This window comes from Ursus maritimus, unplaced genomic scaffold (genome assembly GCF_017311325.1).
Source record: "Ursus maritimus isolate PB19 unplaced genomic scaffold, ASM1731132v1 scaffold_14, whole genome shotgun sequence".
In the NCBI taxonomy this organism is placed as follows: domain Eukaryota; kingdom Metazoa; phylum Chordata; class Mammalia; order Carnivora; family Ursidae; genus Ursus; species Ursus maritimus.
In genome coordinates, this window is record NW_024423786.1 from 18468844 (window position 1) to 18469959 (window position 1116).

The window sequence follows — 1116 nt, forward strand, 5'->3', positions numbered from 1 at the left end:
AGACCTACTGGATCAGAATCCACATCCACATTAAAGTTTGAGAAACACTGTTGTAGGAGATCTTACAGGACTTTTTTTTTTTTTCCTTCTCCCAGCCTGAGCTTCCCTGACGTAAAATGGAAATATAACAAAGTATACACAAAGGAAAAAACAAAACTGAAGGAACACAGTTCACATGATTGCAGGGAACGCGGGGTGGGTAACTTCTCTAAGATCTATACTTGTGCGATTTTTAACGTTGTGGGACCAACGTTACTTCTTTTGTAATGTAGTAAAAATAATTTTTAAATGGCGCTAATACTCTCTCACAGCATTGTACTGATGACTTTTAAAGGGACCGATTTAGAAGCGCGGACACTTCAGAAGTGTTAAGTGAGGTGGACGGAGCCAGCACTCGAGCCTCTCCCAACCCGACAGCCTACGAGCAGCCCTAGTGCCTGCAATTCGCCACTGTAGATTTGCCCTCCGGTCCTGGCAACCCTGGCCGGCCAAACCCTGGGGTGCGCCGAACCTCTGGTCGGAGCTGTAGCTGCCGGAGCGTTCCGCAGGCTCTGTAACTTTCCCTGGAATGAAATAAATAAAGACCGTAAGTGCTGAGATAGCGGGCCTCAAAAATATTCTTCGTTCTCTGCAATCGGCCAAGAAAAGAGGGGGCGGGGGAGGGGAATAAAAAGTCACGATCCGTCCCGGAAGGGGCTCCAGGAGAACTTGTCTGGATGACTGCAGCAGCCTCAGCTCCAAACTTAGTGAGCTTTTCTTAACTTGTGTGTGTATCTTATAGCGAAAACTGCAAGAGAGCAGTCGCAGGGGAGAAGGGCTCAGGCTGGCGTCCTGGGCGGGCCAGTCCGCTCGGCAAGTCTTTGGGTCTCCCCATCCTCCTCTGCCTCCCGGCCTCCTCCTCGTTGCAGGGGGCGGGCTGGAGGCAGCCGAGGCAGGATGTGAGTGCGCACGCGCTCGCGCATATACGGCTGGAGGAGTCCTGTTCCTCGGGCATTTTCCGAGGAAGTCTGGAGCAATTAGGCTCAGTCCGGGGAGAGCGAGCTAGCGAGCGGGCGGCGCAGCCGGCGTGTCTGGGCTGCCTCGCAGGGAGGGAGGGGGCGGCCGGCCGCCCGCCCG